The following is a 14,267-nucleotide window of genomic DNA, read 5'->3' on the forward strand; positions in this document are numbered from 1 at the left end:
GCCGGTTGAGCTATAGGCGCCGAGCCTTAAGTGTTATTCTTAAAAAAAAGTAAAGATTTAATCAAGCACTGGGGATGGGAAAGTAGGCATCTTCAAATGGTACTAGTTGAGAAATCACCCTTTCTGGGGGTAATTCTGCGATACACACACACCGCACACACAAAGCCTTGTGTCTATCTTCCTTAGCTCATCAGTTACTCTTTGCAGACTGTATCTTAAGCAAATAACTGGACAAAATATGTGTTCACGTGAAAGGATGTTCTTAATATTCTGGTAATATTAATAAATATTCTATTTATACTTATAAAGGCAGGTAACAAAAAGCATGTATAATATTCATTTATTCATCAAAATATTTGTAAATGCCTTGCATGCTGCAGATATCACGCAAGTTTCTAATAAATAAAAAGAGATTAATTCCCTGCCTCCAGCAAGCTGATAAGCTCTAGAGGGAGAAAGCCAGATATACTTCTTCCAATGTGCTCTGGTTAGAACAATAAAGGCATGTGCATTTTGAGACCAGAGGTGATTTAAATGCACACAGACATGATATATACAGCACTGTCATCCACACAGTCCTCAAAGATGACTACCCAGCTCTGTGAACTACCAAATGCAGAAGGAACAGATGCTCAGAGCAGCTACGTTGTGATGAAGGGAAGTATGACCATGAAAGCACAATGATGTTTCAGTCATAGATGATGAATGGCATAGATGATGATAATGGAGCTGGAAAACTCCCATCCCCAGTGATGTTATAGCTGTTGTAACACCAAAGCTACTGCAATGTCTTGTATTTGTGGTGATGCTGGTGTAAACAAGCCTACCACAATGCCAGTTGTTTGAAAGTGCACAGTAACGTCCAAGGCGTTCCCATTCACCCACTTCTCACCCACTGACTCAGCCAGAGCACCTTCCAGCTCCGCAAGTTTCATTCACAGTAAATGGTTCTATACAGGTGTATCATTTTTTATCTTTGATACTACATTTTTACTGTTCCTTTTCTATGTTTAGATAGAATGAGACACACAGATACTTACCATTTTGTTACAACTGCCCACAGTTTCAGTAAGTAGCACATGCACAGGTTTTCAGGCTAGGCACAGCAGGCTTTACCACTAGCCTAGGTACGCAGTAGGCTATACTATGTAGGTTTGCGTGCATGTACTCTATGATGTTCCCAGGATGACAAAATCACCTAAAATTTCTCAAATGTGATCCCCATTATTAAGTGACATGTGACTACACACCCACCCATTTTCTACATAAATGATTTGAGAGTTCTAAGAAACACAACACAGTTATACAGGTGGAAAGTCATATACTGTGAAACAGATGTGAGACCAATTGCAGAACCACAGCAAAAGAATTGGGCCAAACTGTTTCCACAGGTGCCGATTCAAGACTGACTGACTGACATCAAGTACAAGTTTTGGAGGAAACAGTTAATTCTTCCAACACAGCCTACAACAGGGGTATCCAAACTTTTGGTTTCTCAGGGTCACAGGGGAAGAAGAGTTGTCTTGACCCACACATTAAACACACAAACAATAACAATAACAAAAAAAGGTCTGTGCATAATTTTTGTGATATCTACCACCACAGATGAAAAACTCCTCACATAATAATCCCTAATCACGCAGCAGCCCATTCAGAGTCTTTTAAAATTGTTGAGCAGGTCCCAAGTTTGCAAACACTAATGTAGAAAGTGTACATATCTAAGTAATAAAACATCTTTTTCTTTGATATTTTATTACAAAAGCAAAAGAAGAGTGGGCAGCATAAAGCCAGTAGGAGCTGACATTGTATTTGAGAAGCAAGCATCAGTATCTGGTTCCATGGAAGTAGTTCCAATTCTCAGTGAGTTCTCATGGTGTTTATCAGATATTTTGGTTCTAATTTTACCTTTAATGAGCTTCATTCTTGAAAATAGTTGCTTGCAAACGTAAATGCTGCCAAAACACAAGACATCAACAAAGCGTGTTTGTAAAGCTAGGGATATTTGTCTCTAGGAAGACAGAACCTATGCAAGTACAGTAAAAGGGCAGCACCTGTGGCTCAGGCAGCTGGGGCGCAAGCCATATACACCTGAGCTGGCAGATTCAAATCCAGCCTGGACTGCCAAACAACGACAGCTGCAACCAAAAGATAGCCGGGTGTTGTGGCGGGCACCTGTGGTCCCAGCTGCTTGGGAAGCAGAGGCAGGAGACTCACTTGAGCCCAGGAGTTAGAGGTTGCTGTGAGCTGTGATGCCACAGCACTCTACCCAGGGGTGACAGCTTGAGGCTCTACCTCAAAAAGAAAGAAAGAAAAGTACAGTAAAGGGACGTGATCAAATTTTTCTTGAAGTTGAACCTCAGGTTGCAGCTCTCTGCATTCCATCTGAAAACTGGGAGGTACCATGTTTATGTCAACTGAAAATGGAGTTGCAAATGGACCAAAATATTATTTTCCCAGAAATCTTAAAATTGGTTTTCAAATTCTTGTATCAAATCAAAAAGCATGACTGCATGTTTTTCACTGATCACAGGACTGTGTTTAGGCAATGTATCAAAATGTATATGTTTGCCTCAATTTGAGCTCATCATCATTTCATTTGGAACACTGGTTACAGTTTCAAGCACTATGTTGCTAAGCTGGTTTTCACCTTGTAAATAACTCATTTACACCAGTATTTAAATCCACTAAAAACGCTAACTCTGTAAGCCAGATTTTCATCAAGTTCTGGCACAAATTTGGTTTTTGATACCATAGACACTTAATAACACATTGCAAATCATAAAGTCTTTCCACCATTTGGTCTCAACTTGGCCATCTTCTGAAAAGTAAATAATGTCACCATAGTCAGCATCAATACTTTTAAGGAATTCCTGGAAATGGCAATGATTCAATTCCTTAGCCCTTTTGAAATTCACAGTCTTAATGATTTGCAAACAAACAACCCAGTTTTAAAGCTTTTGTGCATGAATTTTCTTGATGTAGTATGCAATGATACTTCATCAAATACGAGTTTGAGGCGGCAATTGCACCATCTTGTATTAATTTTACAAGTCCCTCTCTTTTACCTACCATCACCACAGCATTATCAGTAACTATATCAGATACGTTGACAACGTACAAAGAAAATCACATTAACATATTTTTTACTGCTTTGTAGAAATCTCTTGACTTCAGTGTGTCTTTTAAAAGCACTAAAAAAGCCATTTCTTCAGTATGTTAGTCATTATATCTCTACTAAAAATGTAAAATTGAGCTGTATTTGTAGCATCAGTGCTGTCATTCATCTCCAAAGCACAAAATAAAATTAGCAGCTTTACTCTCCAAACTTCTTTTTACAGATTTTCTAATTTCTTCAATTCGCCTGGCCATAGTCTGGTGAGATCAACTAATTTTAGAAATATCCCCCTTTTTGTTCAGCATAAACTATATCTGCCATGCTTTCCATACATTGCTTAATAAACTCACCATATGCAAATAGTTTTGATTTTTTGCTATTAAATGTGCTACCAGATAACTAGATTTTACAATGGAATCTGAGTTGTAACTTTTTTTAAAAAAGATTTGTTGAGAAGACTTTTATTTCAGTTCCACTGTTTTGTCCTTACAACACAATTCCTCATATGCGTCAAATATGGCAACAGTTTTTGCATATACCTTTTCAAATTATAAACTTGAAAAATGTGCACAAATTCCCTACAAATTGAGCAGAATACCTTACTATTTGCCTTAACAAAACAGTGTCATCTGTCTACTTTTCATTGAACAATCTTCCTTCATCTGTTATTTATCTTTTTTGAGACATTAGAGAAGCCATGCTGAGATTAAAGACATAACAGATACGGGGGTATATTTACTTATTATGAAAGTCAGCTGACAGGAAAATAGAAAGCAAGAAGGGCGAGATGTGAGCAGAGGGCCGACTGTAAAGTGTGGTGTGTGAGGTACTCCCAAGGGGCAGAAGTACCTTAATAATCAAATAAGAATGCTTACCTGACCCTAAATAACACTGAACACCTAATGTTACAATGGCAAGCTGAAATATTTTTGATAATCGCTGCCTTGCCAAGTCACCACTAGCAAACGTAATGTCTAATGTCTGCAGTTGGAAGTAACATACTGGAAGGAGCACTCTGCTGAAAAACTGAAGCCACACATGTATACAAACAGCAAAAGTCCATGTATGTTTATTTTATGTGATATCGCAACATGTCATCTACAAAATCCACACTCAAGACATGTGCAATACCATAAATACTGCCATCTGGCATTTTCCTTAAAAAAAAAAAAAAAAAGACATGTGCAATAGAGTTCTAACCAAAAAAAAGCACAAAAAAATTTCAAAATGTTTTAAGTAAGTTTACAATTTTTTGTTGGGCCATATCCACAGCCATCGTGGGCTACACGTAGACCACAGGTTGGACACCCCTCAGCCTACACCATTACCTTTAGCTGCTCCCTTTGGTTCTAACAAATAATAAATTTCCCAATGAGATAAGAAATGTCTCACAGTTAAGGTCAGTCTCAAAAGACTTTGATGTTATGTTCCTTTAAACGTTTGTACCAAAATCAGTTATAACAATCATTAATTGCAAAGGGCAAGTTTTTCACTCTAGACAGAATATAAAAACCTGACCCATTATCTCAACCAAGCGATCAAAGTTCACATTCATCAGTAATAAGATATATCTCTATCATGTACCCCCGGTGTGATATACTCTGAGATGAGTGTGATTTCACCTCTGTGATATTCTTATCAAAGGTGCTTCAGTGTCAATTAACCAATAAAGAACATCAGACAAATCCAGACTGAGGGACATTATACAAAATAATTGGCCAGTGTTCTTCAAAAGTATCCAGGCAGGGCGGCGCCTGTGGCTCAGTGAGCAGGGCACCAGCCCCATATACTGAAGGTGATGGGTTCAAACCCAGCCCTGGCCAAACTGCAACAAAAAAGATAGCCAGGCGTTGTGGCGGGTGCCTGTAGTCCCAGCTACTCTGGAGGTTGAGGCAAGAGAATCACCTAAGCCCAAGAACTGGAGGTTGCTGTGAGCTGTGATGCCACGGCACTCTACCAAGGGCGACAAAGTGAGACTCCGTCTCTAAAAAAAAAAAAAAAGAAAGAAAGTATCAAGGCAATGAAAGACAAAAATCTAAAAGCAACTATCACAGATTGGAAGGAAAAGACTGAACACAACACACAACACTGGATTGGATCCTGGACCCACAGAAAGGACATGGATGGAACAACTGATGAAATATGAATGAAGTCTTTATTCATATAAAGACTTTATATGACTATAAACTGTCTGCTTTCAATAACTGCATTATGGATCCATAAGATATTAACAAAAGGGGATGATGGCTAAATGTATATACATAGGAACTCTATATTATTAATGCAACTTTTTAAATTCTGAAATTATTTCAAAGTAAAAAGTTTTTACAAGTCATTTTAGACTTTTTTTACTCAGGTAAAAAAAAGCAGGGGAAAGACTATTCAATGACTCTAACAGAAAAATATACCTCCTCTGACAATTATGCTAAGAAACTCAATAAAGAATTAAATGATAGGCTCGGCGCCTATAGCTCAACCGGCTAAGGCGCCAGCCACGTACACCTAAGGTGGCGGGTTCGAATCCCCAGCCCGGACCCGCCAAAACAACAATGATGGCTGCAACCAAAAAATAGCCGGGCGTTGTGGCGGGCGCCTGTGGTCCCAGCTACTTGGGAGGCTGAGGCAAGAGACTCGCTTGAGCCCAGGAGTTGGAGGTTGCTGTGAGCTGTAATGCCACGGCATTCTACCCAGGGGGACAGCTTGAGGCTCTGTCTCAAAAAAAAAAAAAAAAAAAAGAATTAAATGATAAAAATAAAACTCAATAATAGCAAATAAGGATTAAACTGGAATAAACAAATGATAACTGTCCAGTAAGAGCCTGTGCGTGGGAAACTCTAGAGAATAATCCTCTAGGGCCCTGAAGTCACTCCAGACAAATGATTTATCTTCCTCTTTGCTTTTTTTAATTTATCTCAACTTACACTTATTTAACATCTCCATTTTGATATGTAAGAAGGAAACACTTAAGTACACTAAATGAGAGAGGAAACCACAAGGAAATAAAACTGGAGGTAATTTTTGACTCCTATACACTTGATCTATCAATCCAAAATAAATGAGCCTAAGACTCAAGCTCATGCCCTTCAGTGGTTCTACAAATAGAATTAGCTCCAAAATTATGGTTGAAAATTCAAAAATGACTCTGTATGAAATTATTCCATTTCTTCTTTTTTCCCTCCACGTTTTTTTTAAAAAAAACAAAATTAAAGAACTTGATTCTCTGAATGCCAGGGGAAAGCCTGAGCTGCTATAAACACAGGGAGGTTTACTTAATCTCCTCTTACAGGAGATAAGAGACCAAAGCCTGTGAACTTAGACCATCAGCTTCAACATCACCTGGGAACTTCCATGAAATGCAAATTCTTGAGCCCTACTTTGACCTACTGAAGTAGGGCCTCTAATGATGCCAAGCAATCTGGTTTCATAAACTCTCCAGGTGACTCCATTGCACACTAGTTTGAGAAACACTGATGCAAGAGCAAATGAGTGGCCTGTAAATCAAAAAGCCTGAGTTGTAATTATTCTGCCACTAATCTCTGAGACTGACTGATCACTTGCCTTCTGTCAGAATCAGCTTCTTTATTAGGCAAGAGCTGCAACAGATAATTGCCACAATCCTCATACCCTCTGAAAGTTGATAACTGCCACAAAGATGCAGGCACAGTAAGATTGCTCTGTGGCAGGAAGAATCAACAGGCCAGCAACAAAAGTGGCAGTTTCTCTAGTGGTAATGTCACCAGCAGCAAAATGCTGACCAGATTATTTATGTGACATGACCTTGGCCATGGCCTCAGCCACTCAGCCTCTTTTGGTTCTGTCTTGTTTTTTAAACCCAGTTCTCCAGCCTTCCCATCAATTCTGAAACCTCTCCATAGTCCCAATAAATCCTTTCATTTTACTCTAGTGCAACGGCTTGCATAAAAAAATGTGCAATAAATGTTTCCTGAATGAATTACTTAATTCCAGTAATAATAAGAGTTGGGAACGCAACGAAAACTAAAAGACTCTCAGTGGAGGGACACACTGAATTCCTAAAAAAAAAAAAAAAAAAATGTCAACTATGCTTGAAAGTGGCACAGTTACCAATTAGGATGATACAGCTTAATTTATTATCCTATTCATGGATCTATAAACTAGGCTTCTTCTCACCACCTGGGATTCAAACTACCTCCTTAAAGGAGATGAGAGAGAATTAAATAGAGAGGCTATTTTATTAAGGCTAGAGAGAGTTCTACTCTAACAAAATATAACTAATTAGAATGAATGTTGGAAAAATTTCCCCTCAACCAAGTGAATACCCACTAGTCCTTGAGACCTAACTCAAATACTATATCCTGTGAGCTTTCACTACTCCCTGCCAGTCAGCCATAACGTCCTCTGTGCTCCCATATCTATATTTATCTATGTGCCTCCTCAACCAGATCTCAAAATCCTCTAGAGAACATAGACTCATGTTGGGCATAAAGCAGGAGCCAATGTCTCTGAAGTGGTGTCACTTTGCTTTACTTAAAAGGTACCAGTGGCTCCGCGCCTGTGGCTCAAGTGGCTAAGGCACCAGCCACATACACCTAAGGTGGCAGGTTCGAATCCAGCCCGGCCGGGCAAACAATAATGGCTGCAACCAAAAAAAAAAAAAAAATAGCCGGGCGTTGTGGCAGGCGCCTGTGGTTCCAGCTACTTGGGAGGCTGAGACAGGAGACTCGCTTGAGTCCAGGAGTTGGAGGTTGCTGTGAGCTGTGATGTCATAGCACTCTACCCAGGGGGACAGCTTGAGGCTCTGTCTCAAAAACAAAAAAAAGGTACCAGTGGCTTTCATTAATGCAAAGATCTACAAAAACAAAACAAAAAACACAAAATACTGAAAATGGGTACCAGTGGAACTCTTTGTCCTATCTTGCAACTTTTCTGTAAATCTGAACTTATTCCAAAATAAACAGTAAGGGATGGGGGGGTGCATCAGTAGCGACTGTGCTATCTGCAATTACCACACCTGCCTTCCATGCTACTCAAGAAGGCAGCTACTGGAGAGCTGTGCCTTGTGCCGGGAGCAGTCAGTCACATTACTGCAAATGTGAAAAAGAAGGAATAACAAATGAACAAACACTTGAGACCTGAATGCCTACATTAATTTTGATGGAGTTGTTGAATCTTAGTCTCAGTTTTTAAAAAGGGGAGTAATAATTTCTGTAAAACGTTGCTGTACCAAATGAAGTATACGGAGCATGTCAAACGACCTATAAGCTGTTCTCATGACGTTCTAATCAAAATCTTAGGGACCTTCCCTACAGTGTTCCAGCTGGACTAACACCTCATCACAAAACATACTGTAACTAGTTCCACTAGGCGGACACTATACAGTTAAATCACTATCAAAACTATAATTACCTATAAAATAAAGAAATTCTACATGTGGGTACAAGGATGCCAACCCTGTCAAGTCTTATTCCAGAAGTCCCCAGTGAAATAAACGGGCTACTCAAAACCCAGCCGACAGGGAGGGGTCTGCAGATATCGCCACCCACTTCCACCAGCATAAACTCCAGAGAGAAGGCAAGCACACTCAGGGGTGCCACCTTTCTATCTACTGAAACAAAAGCCCGCTGCAGCAAACTGCGGTGTCAGGCGGCCTAGGGTCTCCCTCCGTCGCGCAGAACGGGCTGAAATCCCGAGCGGCTAAGACCCTGCACTGGCAAGCGCGGTGCCGTCGGTCACCAGGCTTGCGTGGCCGCCCGCCCACAGCTGCGTCGCTTAACGGAAGGAAGCGCGAGTGGCAGCGGCGCAATCGGGGCACCTCGGGGGGTGACTCGAGAGTGGGCAGGCAGCTTCGAAAAGCTACTGCTGGAAACCGTGAACTAAAACCTTGGCAGGTCTGCATTTGGGGAAGCCTTTGCTTTTCATTCGGGAGAACCCCGGGGGAGCAAGAACGGCCCCGTTTCCGGTGCAGGGAGCGTGCGGAGGCAGCCGTGCTGTCTCTGCGCTGACGGGCCGGCCCGGCAGACGAAGCCCAGGCCCCGCTGGCTCCGCCGCCCCTAAGTCCACCAGAGCCCCGGCCAGCTGGACGGCGGGCACGAGGCTGCCGGCGGGACCGGCTGTGGAGGGAGCGCTGACAGGGCAGCGACGGGGGCGCCGGAGTGGGAGGGCGGGCGGCGAGGCAGCGCGCGCGAGCGAGCGCGGGTGTGTGTCCGGGCGTGAGGCTGGGCGGGCGTCGGGAGGGAAAGGCGAGCAGGGAGGGGCGGAGGCGGGGGGAGGGGGGAGGAGAAAGAGCGAAGGGCCCTGACGGGGCTCGGGGCGCCGATCCTCCCGGCCCTAGGCCCTCAAGCCGCCGCCTCCAGGCACAGCGCTGACGCCGGACGGTCCCCGCCTCCAAAGCCCCCGCCCCAGCCAGAGAATAACTTACCTGTTCGCCGACGGAATCGCTCCTGCTCGCCCCTCTGACTGACTCCTTCGGCTTACCGTCTTCCCTTTGGGAGGAAGAGGAGGGACTTCCTGTCTCTCCTTTGAGTGACTTCCGGCTGTCCCCAGGGCGACTGACTGTCGTGGATGGAGCGCCAGACGCTAAAACCAAAAAATAAGATCATGGAACTTGTTTGGGAAAATCACGTCGTGTTCCTTCTTCTTGAACTTAGCGGCTGGAGGTCCTGTATGCTGTCTTATTTTTAATCCATCAACTCTTGCCGGAAGTCCCTGGGAGATAAAACCGGAAGTCACGTCCCTGCACAAAATAAGGAAACGGAAAGCCGGGGGAGTTAATCTAAATGAGCGGTCGCGTCGGTCTGGAGGGTGGGTGGTGTCCGCTCCAGCGGCTCCCCGGATGGCCCCCTGGGATTTCTAGGGGGGTCCGGGAGCGCGTTCCTCCCAGAACGATCCCGCCTCCTTCCCGCCCCAGCCCTCCTCTCCACTCTCGGCCGCTCTCCAAAAAGGATCTCGAGGGCGGCGCCGGAAACCGGAGAGGGGCCCAGGCCGGTGCGGGGGTGGCCGGAGCCAGTGCTGGGCTGGACGGCCCCAGACCCGCGTCCGCGGACCGCTGCCCTCGGCCCCAAGGGACTCCAGTCGTTTCTGGGGCTCTGATTTAAAGAAACGAGATATTTTAGCTGTGCAAAGAATCTTTGCTCCTCCGAGTTATAAGAAAAAAAGCCTCAAATGACTCCGAAATGGGGTCCTCGGTTCGGAGGCCCTAGGAAGCCAGGAGCCAAATGCAAATACCAACGAGGAGGTTAGCAAGCTGAGTGTGGTTTGTTGACCAGTTTGGCAATAAAAGTTGAAACACCTTGGTCATTTAAAACGTTCTGTGTGGACCCTTTTTTATGAACGTTAACGGCACAGCACAAGGGATTGTTAGGAAGAAAACAAGGCGCAACTCCAGTCTACAGCAGTTACAACCCCTCCCGCTCCCATGCAAGTCCGTTCATGAATTCCAAGTTCAGAGCCCTTTATTCTGAAACTCAGAATCTAGCAGAGAAAACATGGGTAGACGAATAAATACATCACAGCTTGATACGTGCTGTGACAAAAGCACTGTGTAGAAATAGGCAGTGCTATCCTACTTGAGGCTGAGGTTATGCCCTTGTTTAGGAGTTTTGATTTTGTTGTTGGCATAGGGAAACAGACTGTGTAATGGGATGTTATCAGATTTATATTTAGATAATAGTCTTAACTGAAAAAAAGAGTAAAGATAATTGTAAGTAAGGTGGTGCCTGTGACTCAAAGGAGTAGGGCGCCGGCCCCATATGCCATAGGTGGTGGGTTCAAACCCAGCCCCGGCCAAAAACTGCAAAAGAAGAAAAAGATAATTGTAAGTAAATAGAATTTTAAATGTCCTGCTGGAGATAGGAGATAGGATTCCTAGACCTATCATGTAGGTCTCAAGGATAATTCCAGCATGACTGAATTCAGGTTAGAACACATTCAGTTGATAATCCCTTACCTTTTAAAATACCGCTTATAGAGAACTTTTCATAGATATCTTGTTGAATTCTCATTGGAATCCACATGAATTCTCATATCAGCCACAATAGGGAACTGCAATTTAGAAGAAATTAACTTCAAGATCACACAGTAAAAGTGTAACTCCAAACTCCAGAGTCACTCTACCATGCTGACTCAGTTTAGTGATAATTAATTAAAAGTTCTAGAGAGGATGTGGAAAACAACTTCCTGGGAACAGGCAACCAGCCTGTCAATGTTATAGAAAACATAAGTAAAATTAGATTTTGTCTTCCAGGAGTTCACTTGAAATTTACTTAAAATTTATTTGAAAATGTGATACTTTATACACAATATAATTTTTTTTTTTTTTAGAGACAGAATCTTACCTTGTTGCCCTTGGTAGAGTGCTGTGACATCACAGCTCACAGCAACCTTCAGCTCTCTCGCCTCAGCCTCCCAAGTAGCTAAAACACCCAGCTGTTTTTTGTTGCAGTTTGGCCAGGGCCAAATCTGAATCCATCACCCTCAGTATATGGGGCCGGCACCCTACTCACTTGAGCCACAGGCCCCACCCTATACACAATCTTTTAATAGCTATTTCAACAGTGTTATTCTCATATGACAAAGTGATAAATTTCTAGACCAGGCATCTTCAAACTAAGGCCCGCGGACCACATGCGAGCCGACGAGGACATTTATCTGGCCAGCCAGGTGTTTTGGCTGCCACTGCCTGTCCTGCTTAGCAGCTGACTCATCCCAGGGACTGCAGTCTGGCCCTCCAATGGTCTGAGGGACAGTGAACTGGCCCCCTGTTTAAATAGTTTGAGGACCCCTGTTCTAGACAATAACAATAGCTACCACAATTCTCCATAGAGATTAGGCATTCTGTTGGTTTTTGGGAAATTTATCTTGCTTCATTTCTTACCTTGGAGGTTTACTTAAGATTTCATCTTCCTTTAAGCAGTGAAGTAAAATCTGGATTTACTTTACAGTTCCATTTTGAGGTTTTTGAGTTGAGTTGTGTATCTTGAGTTGCTAAGACAGGACCTTCACATCATGTTACTGCCCAACCAAGTCCCTTGCCTACCACTTAGATAAAGACCAATATACTGACACAGCAAGAGTTGTAGTAGAGAAAAGGTTATTGCCACAGGTGCCAGGTGAGAGATCCATCTCCTGGAGGATTTGGGTGCTAAGATTTTTAAAGGTGGTTTGATAAACAAAGGAGTAGGAATCTAGATCTGCTGAGTGGCTGAGGATGAACTCATAGGGTTGGGAAGCATAAATAGTCTCCGTGAACAGTTTCTGGGTAGAGAGTCACAAAACTTGTTAGATGAGTTCCTATACATTGCTGCTAGTCTGGTTGACCTTAGTTGGTCCCCCCAAATGCAGAGTCTGGGGATATCTCAAAGACCAGTCTTAGGTTTTACAGTAGTGATGCTATCTATAAATGCAGTTGGAGAAGTCACAGTCTTGCACCTATCAAGGAGACCTGACACTTAAGCAGTGAGTGGTTTCAGCAGTGGGGAAGTTAGGAAACAATGGCTGGTTAAGTTTTAGCTTGTATCACTACCCCTGCCTTATGTCCTTACATTATTTTAATATAGGTGGTTTCTATGCGACCTTAAGGAAATCAGTTTTGACATTTCTAATTGAGAGGTTCCATTGGTCCTTAATTAAAGACTAATTTTCTGATTCTAAGTAAAATTCAGAGCTGCTAGTTTTTTCTTCATCTCTTTCCCTCTGATAGAAGGCTTGCCATGGACAATACAGACTCATGGTGAAGGCTGAGAGCTCCAGTGACACCACAAGCCTTTGAGTAAAGCCTCACTCAAAGCCAACTCCACTTGGGACTTCCACTTACATTAGTCAGAAAAAAAATCATTTTATTGTTTAAGTAAGTTTAAGTCAGGTTTTCTTTTCTTTCTTTTTTTTTTTTTTTATAGATAGAGTCTCACTTTGTAACCCTGGGTAGAGTACCATGGCATCAGACAGCTCACAGCAACCTCCAACTCCTGGGCTTAGGCGATTCTCTTGCCTCAGCCTCCCGAGTAGCTGGGACTACAGGTGCCCACCACAACGCCTGGCTACTTTTTGTTGCAGGGGCCGGGTTTGAACCTGCCACTCTCAGTATATGAGGCTGGCACCCCATCCACCGACCCTTAGGTGCCACCCAAGTCAGGTTTTCTTTTGCTTACATCATGAAGGAACCTAAGCAATATAGAAGTATTATTACCAAATCGACCACAGTCACAATCTACAAAAGTTGTAAAGGGAAACGTAGAGAAAAGATTTCCAAACTTCATTATTTTCTCTATCACATCTGAGAAAATAATCAATACATTTACATCTTTTAGGTATACGTGATTTTCTTCCATTGAATAATGAATAGTAAACAGGCTAAAAACTAAAAAGATGAAATTAAAATATATCAACTGTTAAGTAAATGTCAGGCATTATGCTAGAAACCTCACATATATTATCTCAATTCTTATAAACACTCTAGAGACGCTTTTTCCATTTTACAAATGAGAAAAAAATGAAGCTGAAAGAAAGGTTGTCTGGTTCTGTCTATTACTGGGTAACCTGGGAGACTCTTTCACGCTGACGCCCCAACCTTACACTTATATGCACGCCACTTCTCTTCTGAACCTGTGGCCTGGGTGTAGTCCTAGCGAAGCAGCTTTCTGAGAGGAGAGAGCTGCTTGTCAGATAAGGCACTATAATTTCATCTTATCATCCTCTCCACCGAGAGACAACCCTTCAGAATACAGATAATGTCTAGGATTCAAATTTGAGAAGTGTTAATGTAAGTCTGTTGATCGCAAAGAGGACTTTCAGGGCCTGGAGTTTCATTAGCCTCAGTACAAAATCTGCTTTGATGAGGAGTACATCAATCATATGTTTGATTATCTAATTAATTTGCTATTTCTGGATAAAATTTACAGAAGTTTCTAAGATAAAAATTTAGAATGAAGCTATCAAATAGAGAACTGAGTTAAAATTATTATAACTTTAAGGGGGGGTGTACCAATTAATTCTGTGAATGTATCAATGGGGAAAGGCTAAGTAAAGCCTCACTCAACACCGACCCCACCAGGGACTTCCACTTACTTTAGTCAGAAAAAAAATCATTATGTGTTAAAAAAAAATCATTGGTGTCTTAACAAACACTCCAAATTCCAGTGGATTATAACAACAAATTTTTATTCCTTTTTTTTTTTTT

The 14,267-nt window shown here is 42.4% G+C and overlaps 1 protein-coding gene across 1 annotated transcript in view; it reads right to left on the reverse strand.

The window, feature by feature from the left end:
- The window catches only part of ZNF407 (zinc finger protein 407), a 431,185-nt gene extending 420,893 nt beyond the window's left edge, over positions 1–10,292 (reverse strand). The window contains exon 1 of the mRNA XM_003788395.3: positions 9,513–10,292. The gene's annotated coding sequence lies outside the window, so the exon portion shown is untranslated. The remainder of the gene's footprint in view (positions 1–9,512) is intronic.
- Between the last annotated feature and the right edge of the window lie 3,975 nt (positions 10,293–14,267).

This window comes from Otolemur garnettii, unplaced genomic scaffold, assembly GCF_000181295.1.
Source record: "Otolemur garnettii isolate 467f Iridium unplaced genomic scaffold, OtoGar3 scaffold00027, whole genome shotgun sequence".
Taxonomy (NCBI): Eukaryota; Metazoa; Chordata; class Mammalia; order Primates; family Galagidae; genus Otolemur; species Otolemur garnettii.